Raw genomic sequence first — 18,805 nt, 5'->3', positions numbered from 1 at the left:
AAGAGTTATGGTTGAACTTTGGGCATAGCAAGATAAAATTAGGTTTAATATCAAAAGTTGGACTTCGTCATGTTTTAATCATGTAAGAACTGGCTATATGGTATGTTAATGATCTTGTAGCTAAATTAACCACATTATATGCACATTCACTAGATAGGGATTAGGAATGAGTGAATAGTGAGCCATTTCAGACACAGCCCCAGTCTTTTAAATGCATGGCCCACATGACTCAAATCCCATAAATAGGGATGTACCAACTGGGTCTGGTGGGAAGAAGACAAAAAGACAGAAAAAGAGGGCAGACAGACACACAGTTGGGTTTCCAGTTATAGATGTTACATTTCCAAACTAATCAAACTGACAAGGAGAAACTAGCTAACTATGCTTTTGACAGTTACTTTTTGCTACTGTAATATGCTGCGTGCAATGTGCAATTTATATTTGAAAAAAAGTCCTGTTCATTTTCATTAGAACTCAAATCAACTGCTGCACAGCTTATGCACATCTGACACTGAAACCAATGCTTACAATGTCCTTTGGGGGTAAGCTTCACTATTAGGGCTTGGCAGTAGTCCACTCCTTCTATAAAGTAGTAATTGCTCAGAGTGCTGATGGATAGATGGGAGGCAATTTGCCAAAAGGGCACCTTTTTTTCATTGATCCCTCATTTTAAAACCAAAAAAGTAAAAAGGTGACATTCTCTTGCTCCTCTGGGATGCACAAGTACCTGGGAGATGTATTGACACATTTATAATATGGATAATTGAATTTTCTTGGCTGAAATACAAAATGTAAATGTGGGGTATTCTAAAATTGCCCCTCAATCCCCCCCCCCCCCCCCCCAATTCATTAATGTTAAAAGTGAGATGTGAATTACTTGTGTAATATTTATGATTATTATAGTACTAGTTGGGAACCTATAGGACTAGGTTGGAGTACCAAGACATTGGGATGTGAAACGACCTGATTTGGTGTTCAAGAAATATGCCTAAAACTTCTATCAGTTTTATTTTTTTTATTTTTTATTTGACCTTTATTTATACAGGGAAGTCCCTTGAGAGCAAGCTCTCATTTTCAAGGGTGCCCTGTTTACGAAAAACGTATATAAAAGATACAGGTTGCAACAGACAAGATAAGAGCAGACAAAAAATAAGTTATAAACAAACAGATAATAAGTGATAAGACACAAAAAATCTGGTAAAACACGAGCAGTTCTCAATCATGGTACCCACGAGGAGCACTCTAAAAGAGTCTAGAGAAACAAAACGATCCAATTTTAGAGTGTCCTGGAGCCTATTCCACTTATCCGGAGCATAGTGAGAAAAAGCAGACTTTCCATATTCTGTCCTCACGCGCGGAATGAGCAATCTGATGTGTGACTGCGAGCGTGTTCGGCAACTCATAGAGTTGTGAATGAGGAGCGAGGATAAATATGATGGGAGTTTACCAATTAGAGCTTTATAGATGAATAGAAGCGAATGTAGCTCTCTTCGTGCAGTTAGGGACGACCAACCCAATTTTTCGTACAAAACACATCGGTGAGTAAGAAAACCATCACCCGTTACAAAGCGCAGAGCACTATGATAAACAGCATCAAGCAGCTTCAAAATGGCTGGAGAAGCATGCATATACACAATATCACCATAATCAAAAACAGACATAATTTGGGACTGAACAATGGATTTCCTGGTTTGAAGAGAAAAACAGGATTTATTCCTGTAAAGAAAGCCAATTTTAACCCTCAGCTTCTTTATAAGATGTTCAATATGTGTGCGGAAAGAGAGCTTGGTGTCCAGCCAAATACCCAGATATTTAAATGAGTCGACACAATCAATTAGTTCTCCCTGCAGAGAGTGGAGAGAAAGGCTATTGTTAACAATTGACGATCGAGAGAAAAACATCCATTTAGTTTTGTTTGAGTTTAAGACTAATTTGAGATCATGCAGAGATCGTTGGAATGTGTCGAAGGCTGACTGCAGGCTTGCAGCTGCTTGAGCTGGGGTGGGACCAAAGCAATAAATTATTGTATCGTCCGCATAATAATGGACATTAGTGTGTACAGAAGGGAAAAGAATATTATTTATATAAAGAGTGAATAAAATTGGACCAGTAATGGACCCTTGTGGGACACCCTTAACAACAGATAAAGAGCTGGATCTAAGATTGCCAGCAACAACTGACTGCTTTCTCCCAGACAAGTAGTTAGAGAACCAACTAAGAGAAAGGTCATCCAGGCCAATGGAAGCTAACATACTTAACAAAATACCATGATCAACAGTGTCGAAGGCCTTAGACCGGTCGACAAAGAGGGCAGCACAATGTTGGCGATTATCAAGACCATTCACAATATCATTAATGACGAGGGAAGTGGCAGTAACAGTGCTATGACCGGGTCTGAATCCTGATTGGTGTGAGTGTAGGATATTGTATGCGTCTAAAAAAGCCCGCAGCTGTTCAATTGCCAGGGTTTCTAAAACCTTAGCTAGGCAGCACAGTCTAGAGATGGGACGATAATTGTTTAGGTCACTGGTGTCACCCCCTTTAAGCAGAGGCACGACCTGCGCGGACTTCCAGACCATTGGGATTTCACCAGAGATAAAAGTTAGATTAAAAATGTGAGCAAGCAGGGAGGCGACCAGGTGAGCACTGAGACGCAAAAGATAAGGGGCTATGTCATCCTCACCCTTAGACTTTTTAATATTCAGATGGGAGAGTGCCATGAAAACTTCATAGTCACTAACCGGTCTAAAAGAGAATCTATTAGCAGGAGGGGGGGGGGCTGAGAGGTTTTCGGCCAATGACGGGTCATGGACGTGTCCCGGCGAGACCGTATTGGCTGATAGCCTATCGAATAGAAGGCCAGAAGCTACAAAATGTTGGTTAAATGCGACATTATTGATTTGTCTGAAATTACATCATTCTCATAGCTAATTTGAGGTGGGAGAGTAGAGGTGGATCTAGATTTAAGTGATTTTACAGTTTTCCAAAAACTGGCTGAGTTTCCTTGGGCATTTGCAAATGAAGATAAATAGAAATCAGATTTGGCTTTCCTGACTATACTAGTACTTTTATTCCGCATTTTCCTGAAATGTAACCAGTCTGTCGGATTACCAGTAGATCTGGCAGTAGTCCAGGCGGAGTCTCTGAGTTGAAGGGTTTCGATGACTTCCTCAGAGATCCAGGGACTAGAGCGATTTTTTACTCTGAGATTTTTATAAGGAGCATGCTTATTAGTGATGGAATTAAAAATATGGGAGAAGTGGTCAGAAGCTAACTCGGGATCAGGGATTAAGCATAATTTATCTAAATCAGAGTGGGATAAATCATGTAGGAAGCCTTGTTCTATAAAATCTTTAAAATTACGTTTTGTGATGAGGTGACCATTGGATTTATTAGCTTTGACTAATCTAACACAAGCTATAGGGCAGTGGTCGCTAATGCCTGGTGCAAACACCCCGCACTGAGGATATTTAAATGGCCTATTAGTTAAAATAATATCAATTAGGGTGGATCTAGATGGAGATTTGGCATTTGGTCTTGTGGGGTGTAAAATAAGTTGAGATAGATCTAAATCTAAGCAGAGCTGTTTAAGACTAGTAGAGCTATCAGAGAGCCAGTCCATGTTTAAATCGCCCAGCACCACCAATTCGGAAGAGGCATACATAGATAACACCTTCCCCAACTCATCTAATGCTGATGTTGGCGCAGAGGGTGGGCGATAAACACCAGCAACCACAATATGGACGTCACCACCCAAACAAACATCTAAAACTAAACACTCAAAACATTTCGGAACGGTGGAGGACACAAGGACCCGTACGGCTAGGTGTTCCCTGACAAATATAGCCACTCCGCCTCCTTTAGCTCTCCTATCAGATCTAAACAAATTAAAACCGGCAATAGAAACATCCGAGTTGGAAATTTTCCCAGACAACCAAGATTCGGTAATAACAAGTATGTCGGGGGCGGCATCGACAATCATACAGTTAATGAAATCCAACTTGGGCAGCAAACTCCTCGAATTTAGATGCAGAAGCTTCAAACCATTTATGGCCCGCAGATCCTGCAGTGACCCCAAATCATTAGATCCCAAAGTAGCAGAAGGAGCAGAGCCGGGCAACGCAATACCAGTAGAAACAACCACCAGGTTTCCCTGCACAGCCCTGCTTGGCCTGGAAGCACGACGAGGAAGACGAACTGGCAGTTGATTACTGGTGAGTACATTTGCCTTTTTTCCATCTGAAAATTCTGTAAATATTGTTGCACATTAGTTATTTGACATGAACTTTGATAGTACACTTAGGCCTGCAGTACAGAGAAGCTTGATGCTAAATATTTGGTAGGCGAGGAGTTTGCCATCAATGCTGTTCATTCATATTTTTTGCCTAATTTATTTTCATTATCAAATGCATCTCATCCACAGTCTGTGTGCTGATAGATGTATTGCCACTATACTGTCTACTGATATCAATCATCAGTCGTATGTGTGCTACCTGAATAACCCTTTCAAATGAGACACTCATTAGAGCGGCAGTTTGAATTTTCATGAAATCCTTCAACAGTGACATGACAAGTCTTTTCAATTTGAGACGTTATGATGAGCTCCCTTCATGTTTTATGGATTCAGCAATTAAGATTCCATCATCTGAGTGAGAAATCAATACTGCTAAACATACATTATGCATGCTATTGAAGAGTTGAAATGTTACATAATGGCATTCTTGTTCTGACATTACATTTCAGAGCAAAGCGACAACACTTTCAGACCGAGGGTGATTTAGACTTTTCTTTTTTTTCTTTTTTTTTACAGATTAAACAGGTCTATCGAAAAGATAACCCCTCATGCAACACTTCAAGACTGGCCCCAATCAGTAAATGGCAAGAGTAGTCCTGGATATGATATAGTTTAGTTGATGAGCCCCATTATACAGTTGGGCACCCCTGGTTTAAATGTCTGTTACAATGAATCTGTATGTGATCGAAAGCAAACCAGAACTCTAAATGGTACAGCGTTAAACATGATACATTTCTCTTAATTCTTTATCTTAATTTTTTATTGTTTAGAAATTATAAAAAAAGGAAAAGAGCCCTGTGCAAAAGATTGGGAAGCCTTTTGGATTAGTCTTTGTTACTTTTAAAAAAGATTATTACTAAGGCCCAAACCCAACTGATTTACTCGTTAGGGCTTCAATGAGTCAGGTGAGTATAATTCCGGGGGGGGGGGGGGGGTTCTTGCAGTATCTACTGCGTATCTGGCAGTAGATAATTTACATTCACAAATAGACACATCCAAACATTAGCCAACATGCATCACAGCTGGAGAGCCTGAATGAAATATTAGCAAGCCATGATCTAGGTGTTGGCTGGGAATGGTGGTATAATCAATAGAGTTTCAGAGTTACAGAGATTAATCTACACGTGGGATAGTAGTACAATAATTTAAGGGTTGATAATTAAACGTTTGACAAACAAATGCTACAGAGACTCATCATCCAACTTTTTTTAGATAGAAATTCTCTCCTCTGGTACTATAGTTTTATTTACCAGACATTACTACCATAAATAATTCAGCTTTGTTTATGAGTAGCTGCATTGCGCTTTGCTATTACTCACTTTTTTTCCCCTTCCCCGGGTCTGTGTGATTTCTGGAAGTTGCCAGCTTCATAAATCTTCTCCTGCTTATTCACAACAGAGTCCCCTGACCTTTCTGTGGGCTAAAATAAGAAGGAAGCAAAGTTATGAGGAAAACCCTGGCACAAATCCCCTCGGTGTTAGTCAGAATCAGGCTTTTAAATTATATACGCCGTGGTACAGAAGTCACAGTTGTTCTTTCGGGGGTGGGCGTTCTGCTGTTTCCCTTGAAAAGTTAGGGCTTGTAATGGATTCCTCCTCCTACAAGGTCAAGCCAGACAAGTGCCTCTGAATATTTCAACAAGTCTAAATGGGTCATGATGTTCCAAGTTTGGGTTGAGGTGGGAGGGAATTGGGTAAGTGCCATGCTTTTTTTCTGTATATTCGCGTTGCTTGTTTTGGTTTGAACCCATGCCCTTCATTCGTCTGCCAGTATCCTCCTCAACCGCTGAGATGGTCCTGCCTGAGTCTCTGCCGATTTCAGTGAAATGTCCCTTCATTGACTCCGGCTTTCACGCCTCACACCGCTACCTCTTCTCCTCAGTCTCTGCCTCTTACAGACTCATCCCCAGACTCTCTCTTACAGTACAAATCCATCCCAATTCTCTCTCAATATCTCTCCCTCTCACACACTGCCTTAAACTCTTCATTTTTCACTCACTGTCTCCTCTTCTTTCCCATGTTGCTTCCAGTTTCACCCTTGCTATCTCTCACTTTACCCTTCCTCCACTCTCATTCTTCTCTCCATTCCACTGAGTTTCCACTAATTTTCCTGAATATGACTGTATGTACACACTCTGGCAATTTCTAGAGTAGGAGGAAGCTGTCCTGTCCTAATAGATTCCTTCCAAATATCAGTCAAGGGGGATCTATCACATTGGAATGTTATTTTAAGAAATTCAACTGGAAAAAGCCAGTCCAGAAGTAGCTTATTAGCAGCTTGTTTAATGTCATTGTCTTATTTCAGCCTTTACCTTTCCTGCCATTTCCTCTGAGTCCCCTTTTTTGTAATAGTGGTAATGAGTTCTATCTATATCAGCTTCTGCTTTAATTCTGACTAGACTGCTGTATTCCATTCTCTTCAATGTCAAGATATGACTTCACAGTTTCTTTTGTTTGTTTTGTTTTTTGATCTTTTAATAGCATGTTATTTGTCAAGTGTATACATTTATTTCTCGAATGAGTTCAGTAGCATTTTACTTTGCTTCTGTTTGTGTGCAAAAAATCAAATCTGTCCTTAGGTACACTTTCAAATAATTCCATGTACATTACTGACAAATCCTCATCAACCAAGAGGTATAGCTTTAATCTCAGTTTATATGATTTCTTAGTGTTACAATAATCTTTTCAAGCCATTTTAAGAGGACTAAGATCAGAGAGGCAAGCTGCCAAATATTTACAGTGAAACATTTATACAAAATAGTCTTGGAACCACCATCAAATCAGTCCTGGAACCATGAACTGTAGAGGTAAAATACATCCCTCTCTGTAGGATATAATGTCCTCCATGCATCATCTATCCCCAGTTCCTGCACTCAAGTCAGTGCCGTGGATGATAAGTTGAATGTAGTCTTTGTTAATTTGTCACTCAAGAGGTCTAGCACAAAGTTATCACCACCCTGTAATACAGTGAGCTAGATGTAGCAACATGTCTTTCATAAATTGTAATGACTTGAACCACATGCAGTATGCTAATCAAAGTAATTGGCTTGCTATTTACATATGCTACAGTTAACTTTATGCAAACTCCTCAGATTGTCTTTCTCCAGTGTGTAACCATTCAATAAAATTAAATGACAAAGGAGCCCCCCGTGTCTTGTGTTCCATGTTAATTAGATGTTTCTGGTAAAAACGCTATATCACATTGTTGATTCTTGGTTATTTTTTCTGTTTAATGGGCTTATTTATGCCTTTTTCACTTAGGCTGTTACTGTAGAGGTCTGTATCCTGAACCAAACTCCACAGGGCCCATAGGGATCAGATTGTTGATCCTAGGGGTACACTACAAAAATGATAAGTTAGTTTGGGCTATTGCTGTCTACTCTTTCGCGCATACCGTCAAAAACATATATAATCCAGAACTGGCCCATACAGGTTTGATCACAAATACGTATGTGATTAGAATGTGTCATTAAAACGCTCACTTGATAATGTCGTAACAATGGGTTTCTGCCATCTATCACGGCTTCTGAACAACGTCACAGTGGTGTGCACTAAACCCTGTCAGCATGATGATGCTTATGGGTTGACTGGTGTACTGAAATTTTGTTACAATACAGAAAAGTTCGTTGTCTATTTTCATTTGCACTAACATCGCTAGGTTACGCAGTCATATAAACACAACTGGATGGGTAAACATTTGCATAGCACCATGAGTCCAAGTAGCATACATATTTGCAAATGTAGTGTTTACATTTTCCAAAAAACATTGTACCAAATAAACTCTTTACAACGCAACTTCTGAATTGTATATTTTTGTTCTTATATTGGAACATGATTTTTTGACCTAGAAAAATGGTATCAAGGATTGTTAGAATATGCCTTTAATTGTCTGAGTCTGTGATGAGGTCAGGGTTGTAAAGTGTGGCATGGTGGAGCCTGCTGTTTTATTGCCCTGCATTGCAAGTAGGAGGCTGATAAGGATGTAAACTGCTGTTCTCACTAGCGGAGAGTCTTTTTAACAATCTGAGACATCGATGACTCAACCACAACAGGCAAACCTGTTATGGTTGTGTGCCACATTCTTCAATTATAAAAATCTGGTAAACGCATTCTCCCAGGTAGGGAAAATCCGATGGTTTTAAAAGTGAAGATACCAGCAAATGGGCAAACATGTTCGCCAAACAGATGAGTTACAGTAAATGGCAGGTACACTTACCTGCAGTATGTCTTCCACTGCACTGTGAAACAGAGGCTACTGTACCATTACTATAGATATAGAGGGGAGTCCTGTGCTCAGGAAATGGGAAAACCCATCTATTTGGTGTTACGGGGGGGTATAATAGTTTGCCTGCAAAAAGTATATGGTGATGTATAGTAGTTCATATGTATAGTATTTAGCAGCTGCACCATCTGCACTAGTGAAGAAGTTTCCATCTTTGGTGACTCGTCTATCCCAGGTTTCGGCATCAAAATGTCTGACACCGTGACACACCCTGAGATGTTCCTGGCAGATCATTCTTCTTCCTCTCAAGCTCTGTCAACATGGGCCTTCATCAGTTGATCACTCATTCAAATATAGAGAGATTCATTACACCAGTCTTTGAATGGATTATACTATTTATTATAAAGCAGGAAATTCAATGCAATGAGAATCAATAATCGCAGTCGTCCATACGTGTTAACACAATACATGGCAGAATGACTGACATTCATGAACTACAATGAGAACTAACTACATCAATTAAAAAAACAGGAATAATGTGTTAATAAAAATAAAGTGACAGAAGAAGATAGGTTTCGTACAAATTAAAGGAATAATCTGCTGATAAAGATGTTACGTTTACTAAGAACAGACACACTTAACCAGTACGTGAATTATTGTATGAAGGTTTAGCTACGTTGTTCATCCTACTTAACCAAGAAGATAGGAAGGAGGGTAATGAGAAGAAACAAAGGAAGCAGTTGGTCTAGCAAAACTCTGGGTGCCGAATTTAAAAAACTATCGCCGCATCTACCAAAAGGCTGAACTTATTCTATAATAAAGAGTCCCATTATTATCTTGGTGCTATATATTAAGCTGATAATTAGACAGGGTTCAATGAGCTGAAAACTTTGGAATACGGCTAGGAAGGACTTCCTGGGAGATTACCCCTCATTGTCATGTTTTTTGGTTAAAGAGAAACTACAAAGATATCACTAAAACCTAAAAAACAAAAACAAAAAAAGCCTCATATCGATCTATATATGAGTTATCCTTATATCATTGTTGGTCTTAGGTGTGTGCTCTGGTTGGCCCTATTGGTTGTAAGGAAAACCTTCCTCCTTTGGGGTCCTCGTAACACTTGGACTCAACTAATAGTGGGGCTTTCTGAAAAATATTATAAAGATCATTTGTTTTTTACTTTTGTTCGATGCGGAAATTATTTTCACAAAGCTTAATTTGTCTTGATCTACCAATTTGAGTACATATCAAGAATGGTTACTCCCAATTTATTTTGACTGAAATACACATCAATATCAGGTATGTTATTCACCGATAAGGATAATCATGTTACCCACGTATGCCAATAAAGATTTTAATGTTAGCTATTCCAATATTGTCAACGGAGGCCGTGGTTACTTTGTCTTACAAAAAGAGGACACTGTTGCTCCGTGAAGTTAGGCGGAATGGAAACTATTTATGGTCATCACTGGCCCTAAGGAGTGACATGTGGCAGGATTTGCTTACACAAGTAGGATTTGCGGTACGGGAGATGTCTGGCAAGGTGGTGTTAATAAGCAGGCCAGTACTGTTGCATTGATCTTGTGGGAGAATGACAGCATGGGGTGAGACTCATTTAGACCCAAAGTGGGGGTAGTGTGTGTTAATGGCTTAGATCTGGGTCTCAGCGTTCCAATGTAAGAATTTATTACCCTGAGAGGAGGTAGCAGTGAAATCAGGCAGAAAGCAGAGTAGGGAATACAATTATATATACATTTCTGGGATATACCAACACATGCATGATTTAAGTAGAATTATCAACTACCCGACAACAAATTTTAAAAAACCAGACTTGAAATAAAATAACTGTGGTCTCAGTAAAGCGGGCTTGAGTAACTTTAATGGTGAAACTGAAATAGGTGTACTGTACATTGCAAAAAAAATAAATAACACACTTTCTCAAGAGAAATAAGAGAATATCACGGTGGGGTGTGCTCATGTTCTTATTTGAGTGTAAAAAGACAAAGATTGGAAGTGCTTAATTTTACATTGGTCATAAATAACCAGAGAAGTCCCCTCTCCTTTATCTATTTTAGTTATCCCCCTGTTTGCTTAAGCATATGAACTTGCAATGCATTATTAATTTCTAATCAGGTGTCCTGTGGGTTTTTTTCCATTTAAAATGACTATTATGATTTCCAGTTAATGGCCTGCATCCATGTCTCAAAGGGGCCTGTTCTGCACCTTGTGAGAGCCAGTCAGTCAGAGAAACTTGGCATACATACAATGCACATGCCACCAACTTTCCCAGCCAAGAAAGAAGAACGATTAACTGTAACAGAAAAATTGGCAGAAACCAGTGGGACACAGGTACACCCATCTAGTCTGGTCATGGAAGAATTGTGGCCAAAAAGCCATACCTCCGATGTGGAAACAAGGCCAAGCGACTCAAAAACAAAAACATAGGAACTGGGGTGCAGAAAAGAGTGGTCCAAGAATGAGTGTCTGCAGGCAACAGTGAAGCATGGTGGAGGTTCCTTGCAAGTTTGGGGCTGCATTTCTGCAAATAGAGTTGGGGATTTGGTCAGAATTAATGGTCTCCTCAATGAAACTTTGTATGTATTTGTCTGACAAATTTTACTGAACATGAACAGGTGATTTTGTAGTGATACTACAAGTGATACTCATTTTTTTATTTTCATAAACCACAAAACACATAAAAAGATTCACTTTCTTCAAAATATCTTAATCATAATGTGAACAAAACATGAAAACCTCAAACTGAAAGGGAAAAGGGTATTGAATGTATTCCAGGTGAAAGACAATGCAAAATCACTGAACATTATAGCAAACAGCATTGAAACATTTAGTTTCAATACAGTTTCTTGAATTTGAAAATCAGAGTTTTCTCCTTGTGAAATAAGTAAGTTTGACTGAATAGGACAATAGGAAAACCCCACAAGGATTTCAGCTTGTGTAGTTATTTACATCCAGGCGTTGGTGTCCTTCATTCTGTGCAGCCAATGGAGCGGGGCATGATCCGAATAGAGGTCAAAGTGTTCCCCCAGGAGGTTGTACCGGAGAGTCAGCACAGAGCATTTTATGGCGAGGCATTCCTTCTCGATGGTACTGTACCAACTCTCCCTGGGGCTGAGCTTCTGCTGATGTAGAGTACTGACCGGTCGCTCCTCCCCCTCCACTTCCTGGGAAGACACCACTCCCAGTCCTTTATCCAAGGTATCAGTCTGCAGGAGGAAAGATTTCGAGAAGTCAGGGCTAATAAATAGAGGACCATCACACAAGCATGCTTTAATTCTCAGAAATGCCACCTGGCACTGCTCCGTCCACTGGACCCTTTTCAGTGAGATCAGTCAAGGGGCTAGCGAGACTAGAAAAACCTGGAATGAACTGCTGATAGTAATTCGCTAGCCCCAGGAATTGCCTCACTTTTTTTGGACTCGGGTTTGGGACACGCCGAAATGGCCGGGGTTTTATCGGCCAGGGGACTGCCTCACCCATGCCCCAAGAGGAACTACAGGTACTGCACTTCCATCTGTCCAATGTCCATCTGCTCACTTCCCTGGGTTTGCAGTTAGCCCTGCCCTTTGCAGCGTCTTCAGGATGGCTTGCAGATGCTGCATATGTCACGGTCATTACTGTGATAATATCATCCAGATAGGCGGTGGTGTAGGTAGCATGCAGTCTTAAGAGCCTGTCCATCAGATGCTGGAAGTTCACCAGAGCCCCATGTAACCCAAAAGGAAGTGTAACGAATTGGTGTGATCCAAACGGACTGGAAAAGGCCATTATCCCACCGACTCCAAGATAGTTGCTGCCAGTTGTGCCTCCTCTGACAGCAATGCTAAGAGGCACAATGCCCACTCCTCCACCAGCCAGTTGCACACCCTGACAGTCTGAACAGTTCCAGGAATGCCTCCGGTACATCCTCTGGCCCCATCTTCTGTAGTTTGATGTGGGCCAAGGGTGTGGTTAGAGTGGGACCCGCTGTTGTTTCCCTCAGCAGCTCCATTAGGATGGGTTGATCCACTGCCTGTGATCACCTGTTGTTGACTGTCCTGCAGGCTGCAGAGAGCTTGATGCTATGATTCTTGTATCTGGGCTAGCTGATTCACTAATTGAACCAGCAGAGAAGGTTCCATCCTCAGTTCTCTTCTGTCCCAGGTTTTGGCACCAAAATGGCACACGCCAAGACACACCCCTGGGCGGAGAGAAGAGACATTTTATTAAAAATGCTGGAGCGGGGAAGACAAATAATAAAGGCAAACTAAACCAAACTAACTTTTTCAGCTCTGTATCTTCTTCGGATGTTGGCGCACACTGCTCTACTTCCCTTTTTTTTATCTTAACCAGTCGGCATGATCCTCGGATTGCTCTGCCTCCTCCCTGCAAACAGTGCCCGTCTTGCCACATATAGGTAAAAGAGAATTTACAAATCCCTGTTTTCTGTTTTTATTTACATTTTACATACTTTCGCAACTTTTCAGGAATGGAGGTTTGTAAAATAAGTGTATTTTGCCTTCACTTTCTAGATTACAACCATTTTATAGTGCAACAGGTACATATCCTGTCTTCCTAAAGGGTTAACATCTCTGTTCTATGATGCACCCTCATTTTACATGTTTTGAGACACCCTTGGTGTAAATAAGAACAGAAAGCTGCCAGTGCAACAATTGTATAAATAAATAAATAATAACTATTTAAGGTTGTCAATATGCAATCTGCACATGTTATAAGAAGTTATTATTAATGAATTAACTTGCCTATTTTTTAATTATTTTCTATCCTTGCATAAGATACTTTACTTCAGTAAAATATCCAGCAGTATAAATGCAAAATATGTAGATGTAAGCATGTTTGTAAAGCAAATAAATAACATTATCCTCAAATGTCATTAAATCTAGCAACAAATATGATGTGCTTGCAACACCGCTATCAAGGACACAAGTCTATTGTAACTGACCCCACTTCATATTCTGGTGACACAACGCTTTCCTTGTGCATTTGCAAGTCATTATGCTGTATATATCCGTATGAGTAACATTTCAATAACACATTTGAACTCCTGCCTCATAAGAATGCGAGCACTGTCATCACAACAAATGACAAACAGTTATAATGTATCTGTCTTCATAAATGTCAGGAAATGAATTTTTTTTTTTTTTTTGACCCCAGGAACATACTCTGAGAGGTATTGGTACTCAAATAAGGTGTAATCGGGAAGCTGCGACTCAACATGTCATTCTTTTAAAACATGAAAGTTCTTAACCTCCATCTGAACTCTGTATGCCAATTTCACAGTGAAATTAGCATCTGTGCAATTAATTCCGTCACAGATCATTTATGGATATCACCGATGGAATTGGTCTGTCAATTCTGTCTCTTCATTCTGCGTGAGCTCCCAAATAGCTCCAGAGTAGTTATTTGAAAAGAGAAACCTATTTTCTGAAAGCAAAAAAAAGATAAATAGGGTTCCATTGAAAAGTGCTGTCAGCAAATACTGAAATGTCAATAGCTCTTCCATCCTACTTTACAGCCACATTTGTGACAGTGAGTGAAAAAAAACAAACACTTGCACTTCACTTTGATTGCAGCCCTTACTGAAATGGCTTCATCCTGTCACTTCACCCAGATCAATGTCCATTTTCCATCGCCTTATGAGTGGGCTGCATGTGACAATCGGGAACTGTCACAGTGCAGTTTTATTACTCTGCCATGTCTTCATTTAATTTTGATGATGGGTCAGATTAAGAGAGGATAAATTCAAAAGCTTTATTACATCTCAGATTTGGAAAGAAAATTGAGAGACAATTAAGAGACAGACTCAATAAGATTCATTACAATGAAACCATTAAGGAAATGTGAGGCAAGTATACACAGATGAAATTGGTACTAGAGGAGCAATGCTATTCACGAGCACAGTGACGTTTTTAAGTGTTACTGCAGGAATGGATTGCAGTGGGGTAGGAATTTAAATAGGGTTGTGCATTGGAACTCTAAGGGCCAGAGTTGCAATGATTTCAGGGGCACATTCTGCCCAGGAAACATGCACCTTATGTATGAAACTGGTGCACAGGGCTTGAGCTGCAGTATGCGGCCTGTAGCATAGTGGTTAAGGTAATTGACTGGGTCACGCAAGGTTGGTGGTTCTAATCCCGGTGTAGCCACAATATGATCTGCACAGCTGTTGAGCCCTTGAGCAAGGCCCTTAACCCTGCATTGCTCCAGGGGAGGACTGTCCCCTGCTTAGTCTAATCAACTGTACATCACTCTGGATAAGACCGTCTGCCAAATGCCAATAATGTAAGGTGAGTAATCGCAAGGCAGAGGTGTTACTAGGATGTTATCTTTGGTTGGGCATTTGGATTATATGGGTGAGCAACAACAAAAATGTTGCTTTTCCTAAACAGGGTATGTAAAAAAGGGGATAGGGGCTACAATTATAGCATCCCATTTTTTGTAGGGGAGTCCAGGGCCATTACCCTGTGAAAAAGAAAAAAAGAGAGTTTAGAAAGAGTTTAGATTTAGATTTTATGATGAGCATTTGTATGATGAACTAGAAAGGAGAAATTGTGAGCAAATTTTGGTTTGGATCTTCAGCAGGCTACAGTATAATAGAATACACAGGATCAGGCTGCAGTGCCTGTATGATGAACATTTGCATGATGAACAAATGGATAAGATGCCAAGGATAGAACAAAATGGTATGAGGTTGAGGAATGGCGGAGAGCCAGGCACGACTAAGGGTAATCCCTAGTAAGCGGGCACGCGAACTAAACCCCGGGAGGTCGAGGAAACAAAAAACAACTTGGAGACAGCTCCGATCAAATAAAGAAAATAGCCCCAAAAAACGGCTAATGAAAATAAAGCAACCCTTAAAAACCAGGGCGAATAACACAACCAAAATGAGGGCTAAAAAGCGAGCCCTGTAACCCCGGACCGGGGATCGCCAAAATAAAAGTACAACCTAGTATAAAAGACTAGGTAAACAAAATAAACAACCGTGAGTCGCAGCTCCGGAAAACGCACAAACCAAAAAACATACCGGGGACAACGTCCCTCACCCACAGACTCACACAAGCCGAAAACAAAAGAGAAAAAAAACTAAAGAACCTACAGGAAGGTGTTCGCAGTGTACACACAACGAGCAGAACACCTTCCTTACCTTTTTCTTTTATTTTTTCTTTTAAATTCAAAACCCACAACCAGCACAATACCTGACTCCTCTGGCAGTGAGTCTACCGTGTGCTTACCAGCTTGGTGGCAGAGCGAACAGTGACACCAAAGCGTCGACCGATGGTCAAAGAGGGCTTTAAATACCTTCTGGAGGCACTAATGAGCACCAGGTGAAAATAATAAACTGGTGGCCACAACCGGTACTACCTCCCAACCCTGACAAATGGTGATGCCAGATTGTTAAGTCTCATCATTTTCAGAGTTTACGTTTTATTAGAAGATTTTGGAATTTTTCAGGTTTTATTTTTCATTAAAAAAACTGCTGAAAATCGGATGGAAAATATGACATTTAAAAAAAAAACGGGTTAATTGGATTATAATAATGAAAATTTAGGGGAGAAATCTTTTAGAGATAAAAAATAAGATAAGAAAATTCTAACCATTCTTTTAACTGTAGGCTTTTTTAATGTAACTATGATAGTGCACATTCCAGGAGATTGTAAACATTTCACCTGCTATTTCAACTGCACATTTAATGACGTTCGCTCAGTGACATATACAGGTAATAGGCCTAAGATTGCCTTAATAAAGTCATTCTCATATAAAATACGAATAAATCCTGTTTAATCCCTTAAACGCATGGCCAGAGTATGTTTTTTTGTTTTTTTTCCCATTCAATCTTTTTTAACCACGAAAGCAATAAAACTAACGGTTCTATTTGTATAAACTATTTTACATTGTTTTAGCAACAATGGTTCCATACGGTGAACAAGCATGGGGGGACCTCAACTTCTATGCATTTTAGAACTTCACAGACGACATGAATCAGGCTAAAACTTTTCATGCAGTTACTTTTTCCTGCTTCTGTCTCCGAAACATAGTTTGGAGATACAGGGGAACCAAACCACTATTCCTTTTTGATTCCAGGACCGAAGCTGCACTATTCACTCATGAACAACCTCGGGGTTACTGACTTACTGGTTTCTGTTGCAAAAACGAGTCTTGAGGCATTTGCTTCCTTTATTCCACCGAAGAAAATTACATTAACGCCCTTGTAGCTTTTCTCTGCGACCCACATGACAACCAAAAAACTCCACTCACTCGCTCACCATTCCCAGTGCAATACACACACGAACCAATCGGAACACGCAAAACAGAAACAATACAACAACCCCATGAGTCCCACTCTTAAAGCTACGTATCCTTATTTACCAACAATGGCAATGGTCCAGAGAACCAAATCCATAACCAAAAACATTTCAAAGGTGGAGAATCACCAATCAGAAAATCAAAAACATCAGCAATTGCCCATAGGTGACTTAGTTTATGTTTTTTCAGGAAGTAGCTTCAATGTAGTTAACTACTTTAAATAAGTAGCTTTAGTTTAGTTTAGTAACTACATTTCTCATATTGGTAACTGTGCTTAACCTTTTCCAGTGCTGGGTATTTGGAAGCTTAGTTAACTACATTTTCCAGGTAGCTTCCCCTACAGTAGCCTTGTAGCCTGTCATGTAATTGTGACACACTATGTAGCTTTGCCCCAGAAACCCCCCAAATCAATTAACAGAGTTGTACAGTTGGCACAAGGCAAAGCTTATTGTCAACCACTGCACCCATGAGCAGTGTTACAAAAAGTACCACAGCACATAATCGCACTGAGAGCAACCATTTACTTATTTTCATTTGTTTTCTATAAAGGAATCAAATTCGCTGAAGTCCTGTGTTCCTCTGAAAATATTCTAATCAGTGCAGCAGAGGTCAAGATAATGTAGAAGGTGCTTGTGTGAATTTCAAAGCCACAGAGACACCATCAAGGTGTAATGAAAAACAAATACCACAATCTAATAATAAACTACAACAGGAAATCAGAGATAAATATATGTTAGGTGGCAAACATTTGGCACATTGAGGTGGTGTCTAATATCACATTTGCCATTTTTATCCACCCAAACTAGCTCTTTGGCTCATCCATGCACCACCACATCATTGTGCCTTAACCCAGCCAACCAGCAGCTGCCCTCCCAGACAACCTTTTAACACCAACACTGGGATATTGTGCTATTATGGTGATCTTATCCATGCACACATTTGAACTTAATGTGGCAAACAACTCATCATGTCATACTGATGGGTTCTGAGATCTATGCACATTTTCAGGGATGCCCAGTGGAAAGAGTTAAATAACACTAAAATATGAATTGTTTATGTTTTTACAGTTTAGCATTGAACATCTAAGTCAGTGACCAACCCAGAACTACTTTCTATTTGTGTGTAAACTTCATGTCAACTATGGTAAAGATATCGACAGGCATTCAAATTCAACATGAGTTTCCCCCAAACTGCACCCAGATGTCCTCAAGTGTTCCTAAATATCTCCAAACACAAGACATCTGCACATCTTTTTGTTCAGACACATGGATGATTAGAAAAGCTTATTTTTCTATTAAAACAGATTTTCTGATTCAAAATGTAAATAAAATTAAATTTCACTTGTGTTTTATTGCACTCAATGAGCACTTTATTATACTATTTATTATACTTTTGACTTATTGGTCTTCTGCTGCTGTAACCTATCCACTTAGAGGATTGACATGTGTTCAGTGATGCTCTTCTGCATACCACTGCTGTAATGGTTATTTGTGTTACTGCCACCTTCCTGCCAGCTTCAACCAGTCTGGCCCTTCTCATCTGACCCCTCTCATTAACATTGACATTTTTGATGCAGAACTGCTGCTCAAAGGATGTTTTGTTTTTCGCACAATTCTCTGCAATCACAGGAGATCAGCAGGTTCTGAGATACTCAAACCACCCAGTCTGGTACCAACAATCATTCCATGGTCAACGTCACTTAGATCACATTTCTTTCCCATTCTGACATTTGTTCTGAAAAACCATTGAATCTCTTGATCACATCTGCATGCTTTTATGCATTTAGTTGCTGACACATGATTGGCTGATTAAATATTTGCATTAACAAACTAGGGTACAGGTCTACCTAATAAATTGTATAGAAGAGTATGTTTTCATAAAACATGCCCAAAATGTCCACAAAGCTCTCCAAACAGGATTACTCAACCTAACACTTTCTAACAAATCTGCATCACATTTAAAATAGTT

At 39.9% G+C, this 18,805-nt stretch overlaps 1 long non-coding RNA gene across 1 annotated transcript in view; it reads right to left on the bottom strand.

Moving 5' to 3' along the window:
• Window positions 1-9,077: 9,077 nt before the first annotated feature.
• Window positions 9,078-18,805, bottom strand: part of LOC133127651 (uncharacterized) — a 42,121-nt gene continuing 32,393 nt past the window's right edge. Inside the window, exon 3 of the long non-coding RNA XR_009708643.1 lies at window positions 9,078-11,739. This is a non-coding gene — a long non-coding RNA (uncharacterized LOC133127651). The remainder of the gene's footprint in view (window positions 11,740-18,805) is intronic.

The sequence above is a fragment of the Conger conger genome, chromosome 4 (assembly GCF_963514075.1).
Source record: "Conger conger chromosome 4, fConCon1.1, whole genome shotgun sequence".
Lineage (NCBI taxonomy): Eukaryota > Metazoa > Chordata > Actinopteri > Anguilliformes > Congridae > Conger > Conger conger.
The sequence above is the reverse complement of the archived record's forward strand: the minus strand, read 5'-3'. Positions and strand labels throughout refer to the sequence as shown.